General features: G+C 37.8%; 1 long non-coding RNA gene across 1 annotated transcript in view; it reads left to right on the top strand.

The window, feature by feature from the left end:
* The window catches only part of LOC139363125 (uncharacterized), a 41,856-nt gene extending 27,547 nt beyond the window's left edge, over positions 1 to 14,309 (top strand). The window contains exons 2-3 of the long non-coding RNA XR_011623039.1: positions 9,170 to 9,298; positions 13,995 to 14,309. This is a non-coding gene — a long non-coding RNA (uncharacterized lncRNA). The remainder of the gene's footprint in view (positions 1 to 9,169; positions 9,299 to 13,994) is intronic.
* Positions 14,310 to 14,545: the final 236 nt, after the last annotated feature.

The raw sequence follows: 14,545 nt of genomic DNA, 5'->3' as shown, positions 1-14,545 counted from the left end.
GGGAGGTGAACAATGAGAACACATGGACACAGGGAGGGGAACATCACACACCAGGGCCTGTGGGGGATGGGGGACTAGGGGAGGGATAGCATTAGCAGAAATACCTAAGCAGATGACAGGTTGATGGATGCAGCAAACCACCATGGCACATGTATACCTATATAACAAACCTGCACGTTCTGCATATGTATCCCAGAACTTAAAGTATAATAATAAATAAAGAAGGGGGGGCAGACATTTAACTGTGTCTTTCCTTCGTGGTACTCTGATACTTTACACTTACTTTTCCCTGACTACTTATCACTTTATCTTTGTCCTATTTCCTGTCTTCCTCTTTTGTCTTCACGGGGCTGTATTTTATTCATTGTATTTGTATTTTATTTTTGTATTTCCTGCACTTACAAGGGATCAAGGGTAACTCTGGTTTTTACCTGTCCAGTATCTTTTTCCCCTTCTTCAATTCTTCTCTACGGAGCCACTCCTCCCTGAGTCTTGTTCCTTGTTGAGTGGCTGGGCGACCTCAAAGCAGAGGGGCAAGGGACTTGACTGAACAATCAGAGTATTCCATCCACCTTTCTACAGTGATGAGTTTGAGAAACAGTATGTCGCTCAAGTGGAGAGAATGAGAGTTGATCCCCAGATTTCAGCTGGAATTTTTGGTGCTGAGAAACTTCCTTTTTTGGGGTTTGATACTGGTAGGATGTAGGACTGGAATTCCTGGAGACATCCATGTGGAGAGAAAATGTTTCAAAACAAAACCAGTTTGGAGGACAGCAGAACTGAAAGATGCAAAGAGGCCAAGTCCTAACTACAGTATTTTAGCACTTCAATCCAGCCAAACTTCAAGGTCGTCCACCCTGTGCATTTCAATCTGTGCATCTATAGGCTCATGTTTTCTTATTTTCATCAAGTCTGAAGGAGAGGATGGTTCTTGTTGTTGTTGTTGTTTCTTTTTTGTTTTAGAGACAGAGTCTCACTTCGTTTACCCAGGCTGAAGTGCAATGGTGCGATCTTGGCTCACTGCAACCTCTGCCTCCTGGGTTCAAGCGATACTCCCGCCTCAGCCTCCTGAGTAGCTGGGATTGCAGGCGCACACCACCATGTCTGGCTAATTTTTGTATTTTCAGTAGAGATGGTGTTTCGCCATTTTGGCCAGGCTAGTCTCAAACTCCTGACCTCAGGTGATCTGCCTGCCTCGGTCTCCCAAAGTGCTAGGAAATCAGGCATGAGCCACTGTGCCAGGCCAAGAGGATGATTCTTAAACTAAAAGAGTGATGATAGACATGAGTAGGTAACCAGGACTGTCAGAATAATAACAATGCTGAATTGGGTTTTTAAGGGGCACCTTTGCTAAGCATGGTTTTCATTGTATGCTTTTCCTGTCCTCACAGCTTCAAGAACCCAGTTGAAAGTAACTCCTATATCTGTATTTTTAGATTAGAACTTCTCCAGACATAGCCAGCTGCCTACTGGCCCCTCCATGGGTGCCTCAAGCTCAATGCCATTAAACCCACATGTTTTCTTCTCCCTCAAACTTATGCATCCTCTTGCTTCCCCCATTTTGCTTAAGGAATTTAAGGACCCAAGCCAGTCTTTCCCAACTAAACTACTTCCTCATGGGTAAACATCATGTTTTCCTTTTCTTTTTATCTTGTTAGCTCCAATCCTAGTAGCATGCCTACCATTAAGTAGATGCTCCAAAACTTTTTAGCTAAATAAAATTATTAATAAAAAAGAATAAGATATGATAAGACTTGTCTGTTATTTACAGATAGCTAGAATGGGTTTTGCTTGAAAGAAAAAGAATGAAGTGGATGACCTCTTAGGATTCCTTCCAGGAAAATATTAAAAAATAAAAGAAAAAAATGTCTTTGCCTTGTTTACCACGAAAATCACAGGCTGACTTGTGGTTTTCATGGTGTTTTACAGTTGAAAAAATTTTGCTTTTGTTTATATTTCATTTCTGACCCATTTAATAAAGTAAGTTAGATGCCTAATTGGTGTTGATGCAATACAGTTAGTCATAGACATTGAATCTATGAAATAGCTTCTTAGTTCAAAGATCTGGTATTGTCCTAAGTATCAATAATGCAACTTTGCTCACAAGACATTCTGACCTAATTATTATATTCTTCTGGTCATTTCTTTTCTGTAGGACAAAGCCAAATGCAGTGCTTAGAATAAAAGTCTCTTCTCCACAATGCCATATTTGCTCAGAATATCCCATCATAGAAAAATGTGATGGTTCATAGAAAGGACATGAGGGGCCAGGCGCAGTGGGTCACACCTGTAATCCCAGCACTTTGGGAGGCTGAGGCAGGCTGATCACGAGGTCAGGAGATCAAGACCATCCCGGCTAACATGGTGAAACCCCGTCTCTACTAAAAATACAAAAAATTAGCTAGACATGCTGGCATGCACCTGTAGTCCCAGCTATTCTGGAGACTGAGGCAGGAGAATCACTTGAACCAGGGGGGTGGAGGTTGCAGTGAGCAGAGATCGCACCACTGCACTCCAGCCTGTGTGACAGAGCGAGACTGTCTAAAAAAGAAGGAAGTACATCAGGGAGAATGATGTATTTGGCAGCCAAGACCACATACTCAACCTAATCTAAGCCTAATCTCCTTGGCTTAGAACTAGAACAGGACAATCAGTCTGAGGGCTCAAGGAAATACAGACAATAGTCTGAAAAGACATTAATTACACCTCAGTACTTTTTGCCTGTGGGAGAATTCTGTGTGTTTGCCACATGGAAACACTTGTTTCAATCTAGACATGTGCAACTCAGAAAGTGTGGATGAATGTGATTGCAACGGGAGTGAAGAGGTAGGGAGCTAGGGGAGATGCCAAAAAATGTGGGCACACCATGAGGTCCAATAGGAACCACACTTTCGTCAGAAGGTATGGTCCTATGGTCATCTATGGCCATCCTATCGCATTGACAACCTCCCCATCCCTCCACAGCACTCATGTCCTTCACTCCATAAACCCCGACCTTGTTATACATAGCATATATATTCTTATATCTCTATCTATTGACATATATGTTTCACAGTAGGTTTAGATATCCTGCTGGCTCTTAAGTACCTTGAGGTCAACCCTTATATCTATTTTCTTTTCTTCTACCCTGGATTATTCTATGATTTGTGGCTTTGAATAAATGCTACTGACCGATATTGTTTGGCTGTGTCTCCACCCAAATCTCATCTTAAATTCCCATGTGTTACAGGAGGAACCTGGTGGGAGGTAATTGAATCATGGGAGCAGGTTTTTCCTGTGCTATTCTTGTGGTAACAAATAAGTCTCACAATATCTGATGGTTTTAAAAAGGAAACTGTCCCTGCACAAGCTCTTTTTGCCTGCTGCCATCCATGTAAGACGTCACTTGCTCCTTTATGCCTTCTGCCATGATTGTGAGGCTTCCACAGCCACGTGGAACTGTAAGTCCAATTAAACCTCTTTGTTTTGTAAATTGCCCAGTCTCACGTATGTCTTTATCAGCAGCATGAAAATGTACTAATACACTGACCAAGCGATCTACATTTTGCAATCTCAGAAAATTCTTTATGAGAAGAGTAAAAATTTTATGGGGACCTGTGACTACAAACAAGATGTGAAGGACAGCTCTGACTAACATGGTTGTGCTGTCTTATTTATGTATAGGGGATATCTTTTTTTTTTCCTTTTTTTGGACAAAGCTACCAATTTTTAACCCATTTATTCATTTGTTTTTAAAACAAATATAAAATACCTGAGTATTACTCTTAGTTAAATTCAGAAAAGAAAACTGAGATTTCTGTTTCATATACACCTTATACATACAACCTGAAGGTAATTTTATACAATATTTTAAATAATTTGGGCAGGAAACAAAATTTTGACTGTATTTTGACTGTGAGCCATTATAGAAGGTCAAGTGTAAACTTTTTCACTTTTGGTATCATGTCAGTGCTCAAAAATTTTTGGACTTTGGAGCATTTTGAATTTCAGATTTTCAAATAGAAATGCTCAACTTGTATAAGAGAGAGCAAGCTTATTTTTATAGGTGTGTATTTCTTTCGGTTAATGTCTTATTCATGTTCTTTGCTTGTTTTTAAATCATTTTTGTTGCTCTTGATTTATAATAGCTCTTTGTATGTTAAGAAACTTAGCCCCCATCTGTCATATGCATGTTAAATATTTCCTATCTGTACTGATTTTCAAATTCTTATTTCTTATTTATTTTATACCTTATAGAACTTTAATATTATTATCCAGTCAGATTTGTCTTTTTTTTTTTTTCATTTTGGATTCTTGGTTTTATGTCATATTTAGGAAATCCTTCTCCATTTCATGACGATTTTGAAAAATCTAGTGCTTTGGTACTTTTAGTGCCTCTTTACATACATGCATATATAAAATTATTATTTCTCACCACCGCAAGTGAAGTGTAACAAAAGCATGGAATAGGAGGTCAAAACTTGAAGGCAAGCACTGGCTCTGGCACTTTGCTGTTTCTTCAAGCTCTGCTCTTCAAGCTGTTGTCCTCTCTACAAAATGTAGATCAAGGTAAACATTTCAAAAGGACTTCATGGGGTTTAAATTATATTTGCAAATAAAAGAAACTTATAAACCAAAAAAATTGTACCATAGCTAACTATAAGCAATACTTAATAATTGAAATTAGTAATTTTTTATGCTATGGACTGAATGTGTCTCCCTCAAATTCTCAGGCTGAACTCCTAACTCGCAGCATGATGGTATTAAGAGTGGGGCCTTTGGGAGATAATGAGGTTTAGATGAGGTCATGAGGGCTAGAGCCTCCATGATGGGATCAATACCCTTCTAAGAAAAGGAAGAAACACCAGAGCTTCCTCTCTGTGCCATGTTAGGATACAGTAAGAAGGTAACCATCTGCAAGATTAGAAGCAGGCCATTACCAAACCCCAACCATGCTAGACTTGGATCTTGCGCTTCAGTCTCCAGAATTGTGAGAAATAAATGTCAGTTGTTTGAGTTACCCAGACTTTGATATAGCAGCCTAAGCAGACTAATACAATATACTTGAATTTGATAATTTGATTAAAAGTTTCCAAGAACATATTAACAGTGCGAGGGCAGGTCTAGTGTAGGAGTTTGAAAGAAATTACTCACTAGTGGAGAATGCCTATCCCGGGTCCTGTTGCTATTGACTCTGCATATCATACATAGAGTCTGCTTAGATTCAGGAAGATGAAGAGAGGAACATTTACACTTTAACTTATGATATGCCACTAGAATACATTTCATGTCAACATGAGGCAAATTAACCAAGAGATCAAACTCTAAATTCTGGAAATAATCATCAAAAGCTAAATGGTTTGCTTCCAATTCAACACTTCAAAGATTAGCAAATTAGTAAGCAGAAATGAAAATTTAAAAAACTCATCAGGGTAGATGAAAGAGAATTTTCCAAGATTTTGAAAAATTTAACCAGGTTCAGCTGACTTAAAGATTTTCATGATGGTTTTCTATTTTATTCAGTTAAACCAAATACATGAGCATCTTTGCTGCTTTAATGTTTTGGAGGTATCCTCCAGCTCCAATACAGTCTTATTGTCATTATGAAGTAAGAGTTTCTGGGTCTTTTAACATAGCTAAAAAGATGGGCTCCAGGCTCTGTCTTGGAATAGAAAAGCTCATCTCATGGTACTGGGTGTATTCTCGCATTTTAGGTAAGATCTAGTTGGTTCCTCAACCAAACTTGAGGAGAACACGTAAGTTCTACGGTATAAAAACAAAATTTGGTTCAATTTTTCCCTTTCTATCTAGGCTGCCCTAGAAAATGATCTGGTCAGTCCAGTAACTGAGCTTGCAGATGTGGCAGCCAAAAGCAGCCTTTTGGACATTCTGCATGAGATGCTGGCCTTCGCAGCAGCCTGAGGCCATGAGGAGTCTTGAGCAGCAGAGGCACTTTCCCACTTTCAATCTGCTTTAAGCTCTAGTATTCTCGGTCTGTGTGGCCCCAGGAAGAGCAATTTCTTCTCAGGAAAGGAGGGCACAGTCTCTTTTCCTTTCCTCTTCTCTGCTATTGCCCTTGCCCACCTTGTTTTTCTAGTACTGGGAAGTGCCCGACTCCTCCCTTCCTCCTGGGAGGAAACAAAGTGAATTTCAAAATGACATACTTGTCCATCATTTTCTCCAAAGAACATAAAACATTTTTATGAAATTTCTTGTTTGAATAGCTCTTGGAAACATAGATGACAAATATTAAGTTTTCAAACAGGAAAAGCTCCAGCAAAAGGCTATCCAGGGATTTTCTGTAAGAGAAGAATTTCAGAGCTATTTACTAAGAGGTGTGAATGCTTTCCTATATCATATCCCATTTACAAAATTTCTGCAGTGGTAGTCTCTCTGTTCCTGTACCTACAAGTCAGTCAGGATACTTTTACAAATTAAAAACTGGGGTAGTAAATATAAAGAAAGGAAGTACTCTTGGCTCCTTGATATTGCACTATACTTCCAGAATTTCTAATGGGATGTGGGCAAAGATGGATGTTATGGAGTTCCCTTTTCTAAAATATTGTTTTAAATATACCAGCTAATAAAAACAATCCAGTCATTTACAAAGAATAATTTTTTGATTACTTTTTTAAAAAAATCAGATCTCTCTGGGATGAAAGGAATAATTTTGGAAATAAGCTGGGTAGAAATGTGCATGTAGAAGGCCCTTGGTCAGGATGATCCTTAAGTGGAAGGACAAGGAAGGACTGGGAGTTGGTTGACACATAAGATCCTTGGGGTTTTCCAAGCCCAGCTGTTGAAGCCATGGTCACAACTGCTTGTTGTTTCCGTGAGTCACATTAAGAGCGCTTAGATGAGTGCAGTCGTCAAAGAAGTTACGCCTTCTGGTTAATGCTGCCGTAAATATGCCACAGCTAGCCGTTCCTGGGACTACAGAAAAATTTGATGTGCTTTTTGGGTCATTTTAGTGAAACGCTTACTTTCATTTCATGATTTTTGGCACTATTCCAATTGCTAATAAAAACAACTGGGAAAGAGACCCTTCTAAATATATACCATTAGCTCCTAAATATACTATTTAGGAGCATCTGAGAAAAACTCCTTTTGGCCCTCTGGGATAAATGTTTTTACGTCTGTGTCTATGTGATAGCCAACAAATGGTATTAGAAGTAACTAGTCAGACTCTGGAATCAAAGTGTACATTTCTTAATATATAAACTAGTTCCACGAAGTCAAATAACCACAATAGACCTAGCTCCCTTGTAAGCAGCCTGTACAGAGATTCGAGACCAATCATGGATATCCAAGAAAGACAGTCCTAGAATGGAGATGGAGAGAAGCACTTTTGCAGAGGAATACATTGAAATGTGTTTGATTCTAAGCAAATCATTCCATCTTTCTAGGGGTCATTGTCCAAGCTTTAACAGACTCTGGCATGTAATCTCACAAAATTAAACATTTCAATTCCAAAATTATTACTGAGTACATTAGATAAGTTAGTTATGTTCTTGAACTGTGGAGGTTAAAATACTGAAAAATTAGATATGGTCCCTGCCTTCCAGGATTATGTACCAGATAATGAAATAAATATGCAAATTGAGGGCCCAAACGATTATGTAGCCGGAAAAATAATTTTTTAAATGTAATTCTCCCCAAAATAAGTTAGATTTAAATAAAAAGAGGTTAAATGCACTGTTTTCTTCCTCACTTAATTTCTTTTATACACTTTGGCATATTCCCCTCACCAGTGCTCTTCTTTCTGACCCTAATGATGTGCCCAGTCCTCTCCATTCTTTGAATGCTTCCTGGAATGTTTTTTTTTTTTTCAATTAAATTTTTTCTTTATATTATATTTTCATGACAAGTCATACCACAAAACCACATACAGCATATATTTACTAAATGTTAACCTATTCTGAGTTGTTATTAAGAAGCGACACATGCACATATAAAAAATAATGACCTTCTAGATGACAGAGAAAATGATCACTGGTGCCATCATGAATTCTGTAAGAGTAAGTCATGGCATACCATATTAGTTTGTTCTCACTCTGCAATTAAACACATACCTGAGACTGGGTAATTTATAAAGCAAAGAGATTTAATTGACTCACAGTTCCACATGGCTGGGGAGGCCTCACAATCATGGAGGAAGACAAGGAGGAGCAAAGTCATATCTTACGTGGTGGCAGGCAAGAGACCCTGCACAGGGGAACTCCCATTTATAAAACCATCAAATCTCTTGAGACTTATTCATTATCATGAGAACAGTATGGGGTAAACCATGCCCATACTTCAATTATCTCCACCTCACCCTGCCTTGACACATGGGAATTCTTATAATTCAAGGTTAGATTTAGGTGGAAGTACAGAGCCAAGCCATGTCACATACCAACCTCTTTCCTCTAGTTAGCAAACTGACAGAAGGACAGCATATAGAAATGCAGTAGTCAAAAGCCTCCAAAGAGAACATTTTTAACCAGTAATGTCTGGAAGAAAGTTCAGTTAAATGAATTCTTTTGTTGAACAACTATGCTCAGTGAGGATTGATCTAAGCAAACCTGATGGGAGATTCTGTTCAAGTACATAGGGCCCTATCCTCAGCTCTATCCTGCTCTACATTTTAACCAAGGAGTAGAATTAGGTTATATAAAATTAGAGTAAATTTTCAGATGCTTTGAGACTGGGAAGAATAACTTATTTTATTTTCAGAACCTGAGAGACTTTTCAGATGCTTGAGAAAAGAAATGCATCTAAGATTCAATTTTACAGCAATAAATCTGAAGTCCTATATTTTAGAGAAAAAACAAAATAAAGGGTGGGTGAATAATGGCATAGCAGTGTTAACAACCTAGAGGCTTTAGTTCATAATTGACTCTTAATCATTAGAGGTGAACTATGGCTTATAAGTAAGTGATTTACCACGTAGCAGGTAAATCAAGGAGTTAAAAGTTCTATTCTACTCTACTCTGGGTTGTTTATTCAGACGGCACCTAAACTATTTTCTGTGGGCAATATATTTTAATGGTAGACAAATAAGATTGCATTTAATAGGGTGTCATCTACATGGTTGAAAAAACTGCAGATAATTTTACTTAAAAAGAAAGTTTCCAGGAACTAGAATAGTGGAAGAAAGACACACACATTATGGTTGCCTACAAATATGTATATTCTTTTTGGATTCCAGGTGTGGGGACAAGAGTGACTTCATCTTAAATGTTAACCCACCATGTAACTTCTGACTAATCCCAAGTCCAGAAATGCCTCCAAATGTCTTGTTGCTGTATTACTCTTTATGTGGAAACACCTATTCACTGTAAGTTTCCTCCAAAACCACTCCTGATGCTGTTGCAGAAATCATAGCCTGTGACACCCATAGCCACCTACACATTCTCTCTAGAGCATGTATACTATACTTTCCCCAAAATGTAAGCCCTGGGTCTGGGGTGTTGTGGTATGGAGAGCTACCTGTTTTGCAACCACCCAAGACCACACTTTCAACTGTAAATTCCGCCTAGTAAATCATCCCATCTCAACAAACTGGATTTATCTGTGTCTTTCTTTGGTTCCACAACTCCTTTGGCCCTTTCTCAGAACACAAAGTAGAAAAGAAGGCCCAGAAGACAAAAATAACAGGTAACATAGAATGACTGAACAAAAATGTTTGAATGATAGACTAGGTTGTTTTGCGGGAGCAGGGAGTTCTCTTTTTGGAGAGGATTTGGGCCTCTTTAGAGATTTGAACCAATGGCCTTTGGGCTAGTATCTGTTGGGAGACAATTCTCCATGGACCACTCATGTTTATCCATATTTTGTGAGCAGAGTTACTGACTGTGTTTTCATCATAATCTTGTTTAAAATATGGTGAGGCACAAAGAGAGCTGCTTTGAAATCACAGAAGCTTATTATCCTCACAGTTCTCTAAGAGAAAATACAGCATGCCATGTGGGGCCACATAGGGAAAGATTAGGATCGATTATAAGGTAGAAAGAGAGTAGGTAAGTGCCTTACAGTGGTTTTTGCAGGGAGGAGGAGGTGAGGTAGGAAAGGACACACTGGGACTGGTTTGCTGTATTTTAAAGTGTCACCCCTATAAACTCATGCTGGGCTAAGAGTGTCGGGAGGTCAGGTGGTTATCTCAGGTCCCTAGTTGTTTACCTAAAGTAGTTCACATTCCATCTTGAAGATGTTAGTTCGTCAAGTTACAGAAACTACAAAACATGGTTTATATAGATTGCCTCTGTGCAGAACTATATTTTCAAATTTGTTTGTACAGAAAACAGCCTTAAAAATTAGATACACTGTCTCCTTCCGGAGCAAGGTGTGAGTTTGTTTACTATTCAGTATAATAAAGGTAGCTCCTCTTTTCCTGGGAAAGGGCAGGCCAGATTGCTGCCCGTTATAAAACACTTGGGTTCCCTAAGCTCAGGATTCCTCTCCTCTTATGCATCCACAGCACATGCAGGTATCATTTGGCCCTCTTTGTATTGCTCTGTGGGAATTGGAGCTCAGGGAACCAGAGTTAAAATGCTGATACTTTGCCACTATTTCTGTGAATAATAAACTACCCTTTGTCTGTGTCTTCTGCCAGCATCCAAGAAACTGCAACTGGCTAACTTGTTAACCTGCAAATAGGATGAGATTTGAGACCCTTTTTAGTTCTTGGCAGTACTTTTTGATACTATGATTCTGTAATTTAAAAAAATCTGGAGGTAATGCCTTAGTTCAAACACGGTATTCTAACAGTGAGAATTCAAGTGCCTGGTAGCATAAGAGAGGTGACTAAGAGCAGGTAGGACTCTGAAGAGACTACTGGGACAAATTTCATGGACCACCATCTGTTCAGTCCCTGTTATAGCCAGTTCTGCTTTAGTGGAAAATCTTTAGCACAACATGTGGGAGCAGAAATACAGTCACTTCCCAGGGAAACTGTGTTATTTCAAACTTTGAACAAAGATAATCTGTTTTGGAAATATGAGGTAACCTGTACTGTATTTGATTCCATACAATAATTGATGATACCATACAAAATTCCTCTTATTTCATATCATATTGTCCCAAAAATATATGAAGGCTTATCTGTGTAAGGAAGATACAGACGAGAAGATGCCCTCTGAACCAGTATTAGACACCATCCATGAGGAAGATCTCAATCTTTCTGGTTTTTCTGAAAATTTGACTTCTGTATTTTTTCATGGGCCCTGTATCAACTGGCTTTGATTCTCATTTGATGAATAAATTTAATTTTCAGTGTTCCCTTATCTGTTCTTTGATTCCTTATTTTTACTATCAACACTGGATTACATTTGTTTTCCATGAGACCTTTCTATTGCTGTGTTAAAACAGTGAAACTACAGTGTAAGTATGTTTTAAAAATACATTAATTCTTTTTGGAAATATAGTAATAAAAATGATGTATTTCCCTGAAATTCCAGCAGCTTTAGCAAGACTGATGCCCAATTATTTCTACACGTTTATACAATTATCTTTACAAGTGTTTTATCAAGTTAAAAAATGTGAAACATCACATCTACCTGAGAATTCGTGTATGTGTTGACTTTTGTGTAGCACATGCACATGTTGAGGTGGATTTACTGTTTGGATTCTACAGGATGTCATGGACTGGGTGACAGAAAGCCATAATGAGTGTCAAACCCACCAACTCATTCCACATCTCACGTGAATGGGGTTAGGACTGATGTTTAGGATTGATGCTTTCTCCAAGCTTGCACTTCAATAAGGAGAGAGCGCTGATTAACACCTAGACTGGAATGGGAGCAAGGAATGCCTGGATCTCTGTGTGGACAAGTTGACAGCTGAAGGTAGTGTGTGTTAAACAGGGGTCTGCCATAAGAATGCCGCTGGTCTGTGACATACTACGGCCTGCACCAAAAAGACTGTAAAATGACAGGGAAAAAAGTTTGCTTATTGAAATACTTGTAGCTAGGGTGGGAAATTTGCTTTCATTGTTTATAAAAATAATGCATTCTATGAATGGAGCATGGGGAAGAACTTTACTTTTCACATTCCCCATTAGATTTTTTCTTCCTAGTTCAGTGAATAATGGAGTTGGGGGGAATGGCAACTGATAACATCTGTTCGGTTAGATGGCTTATGATTGAGAGAAAGACCATTTTAGAGATAAAAGCCGCTGCTTATCTCTGGAAGAAAAACTTAGTAGTTAGAAATGGCAATATTTAGGTAAACTGTTAGAAGCAGGAAAGAACCCGTACTTACATTCATGGGCTGATGAGCAAAATCAGCCCTGGTTTATTAACTGGTTTTGTAAACCACGTGAAGATCAGCTAGAATTTCAGATACCTTGCCCTGTGGACCAGCATTAGACACAATTTATGAGGAAGATCCTAATCTTTGTGGTTCTTCTGACAAATTTGACTTCTGTATTTTTCATGGACCCTGTATCAACTGGCTGTGATTCTTATTTGACAAATAAATTTAATTATCAGTGTTCCCTTATCTGTTCTTTGATTCCTGGACCCATCTTATTTTCTCATTCTTTTCCCATTAGTTTCTCAGTTTAAATTGATTACCTGTTCCCAATCTCAGTTTTTAATGGCATTAACTTTCACCCCTACTCTCTCCATCCCCATTCACATCTGTGGTTCCCTCCTCAGTCATAGCATCTTCCTCTAAAGACTGACACAATAGTTCATCTGTCTCCTGAGTGCAGGTGAGCCTCCCACTCCAGCAGTGCTTTGCTTTGACCACCCTTTAATATCATTCACTATGGTCACTGATAGAAACTGTCACAGCCTGGATGTAATCGTTCAAATTTTGACATTTATTTATGTCTTGTACTGGAATTGGGTAAACTATTTGTTTTGAACTAGGAATTAGATTATAAGCAGAAGAAAGGTATAGGTATAAACAGTTTCATTTCTGGACAAAATGTGCAAAATGTGTATTCATTAGGAATCAGTATTCAGACCTTCTCTGATCCTTATTAATTGTTATAGAATGAGGAATCTAGTGCACCAAGTTGGTAAATTAGGCTCTTCTTGGAAATAAAAGTCCACATTGGAGGAGAAAAATCATGAGAAATATTTAATAAAAGTACGTAATTTATAGAAATACAGCAAAAAATAATCAGTGTGAGTCATTGTAAGATAATATATTTTAGAGAAAAAACATTTTTAATTTAATTATGATTATTGTCTCTGAGCTACCAAAGAAACTGTATGCTAACAACTGGCATGATTATTGCAGACTGTTCTCAACATCCTTCCATGACCACAAAAGACTGAGCAACATTGTCTGGTGTGAATGAGATACAGAAACACACTGTCACCACCCATATATATGTTATCCCTTTCCTTGCACAAAACCTAGGTGAATTCATACTAGATTATGATGTCTTACTGATACACCTGACAAAAGACATGATAGAGCTAGAGAAGAACCAAAGGAAAGTAAAAAATATTCAATCTATGGAAGATTTTAATACCAAGAGAAAGAAAAAAATAACTAAAATTAATGGCAATTCATCCAAAAGACATAGGGAAAGAGGACACATTTCACTGGCAACTTTTAGAAAAAAAAAACTTTTAAGAGGTAACAAACTAGCTACCTTAAACTAGCAGCCATCTTTGTACTTAATGATGCACTATTATGGGCATTCTCATTAAAAACCAGAATAACTTAAGGATAGTTACCCTAACCATTGTCATTTTTTTGTGTTCTTGGATTTGCAGCCTATGCAATAAGAGAGGAAATAATCACGAAAGTAATAATATTGGAATGAAGACAACTTTGCTGGTTTACTCTCTGCCATCTCCTGTCCTGAAGTTAAAAACCATGGGAGAAAAGCATACAGCTGTGATGACTGTTCTTAATTAAAATTTTTGCTCACTAATCTCCAGTGGTAGTTTAAAGCTGCCCCAAAATTTTTATATATTTACCAATTTCATTCACTTTCCCACTTTTCTAGATGATTATTTATAAGTTCTGCTCTTGCTTAAATCTTTAATACCTCCTTTCCATGTCATTTTCAGGCTATTTCGCTGAACTGAAGAAGTCAAAAGAGAATGCTCATGAGATCCCATCACCAACACTTTACCAAACTACTTCCATATGTGACTATTTACTCTTTCTTCTTTTCTATTATTGTTGATGAACTGGCCATGTTCCTAGCTAAGGTGGATCCTGCCACTTAGGTATTAGATCTCATCTGCCCTTTCTCACTCTGAAATATTGCTCCAATAATTCTTTCCTTGTATCATTACTTTTTCCTGTTTACTAGTGTAATAAGTATGGAAATATGCCATTATTTTCCCATATTAAAAAATTCTCTTGAGTAGGAAGCTCAATATTGTAAAGATGTTAGTTCTTTCTCAAGCTGATATACATTTATCAACTTAAATCAATTATCAATTTATTAATTTAAATCGATCTACATTCCTCCCAAATTGATCAGCATTCTAAAAATATCAACATTATATGTGTATATAAAGAGATAAGATGTTTCTAACGTTTAACAAAATTGAATGGGACTTGAAGAACAGAGTTCAAGGAATTGCACTATTGAATACGAAAATCTATTCAA

This window comes from Macaca nemestrina, chromosome 5 (genome assembly GCF_043159975.1).
Source record: "Macaca nemestrina isolate mMacNem1 chromosome 5, mMacNem.hap1, whole genome shotgun sequence".
Taxonomy (NCBI): Eukaryota; Metazoa; Chordata; class Mammalia; order Primates; family Cercopithecidae; genus Macaca; species Macaca nemestrina.
The sequence above is the reverse complement of the archived record's forward strand: the minus strand, read 5'-3'. Positions and strand labels throughout refer to the sequence as shown.